Raw genomic sequence first — 502 nt, 5'->3', positions numbered from 1 at the left:
GGGGGGGGAAGGAAATGGATTATTCCTTTAGTAACGGGTCATTTTTCTAAGCAGCAGAGGCAATGGAGAGGGAAGGAATCATCTGCTCTCCTGTTTTCCAGTTAGAGCTGAGCCCTCTTCCCCAGCCTGTTGCAGTTCTACTCAACCTCTTGAGCAATACTTCTGCAAATAGGACGCTGGGAGGAGATTTCCTGGGGAAAAAATGAGATAGGTGGCTAAGGTATGGCCATGTGGGCACACACGCTTCCATTCCCCCTCTGCTCTGCCCTGCTCTGCCCTGCTCTGCACTGCTCTGCTCTGCTCTGCACTGCTCTGCTCTGCTCTGCCTGGGAGAAACCATCAGGACAAGAGCGACTCTGCCTTGTTTCAGAAAAACAAGTTGAAGTTTCATTAGGACCAGTTCCAAAAGGTGACTGATCTTTTACCCATGTACCAGCTTGCATCAGGCAGAAAGGACTTCTTCATTTCTTTGCTTTACTGGTTGTGTTTAGCTTCCCTCAGT

This window comes from Nestor notabilis, unplaced genomic scaffold (genome assembly GCF_000696875.1).
Source record: "Nestor notabilis isolate BGI_N333 unplaced genomic scaffold, ASM69687v1 scaffold30018, whole genome shotgun sequence".
Lineage (NCBI taxonomy): Eukaryota > Metazoa > Chordata > Aves > Psittaciformes > Psittacidae > Nestor > Nestor notabilis.
Note: the sequence above shows the minus strand (reverse complement) of the source record.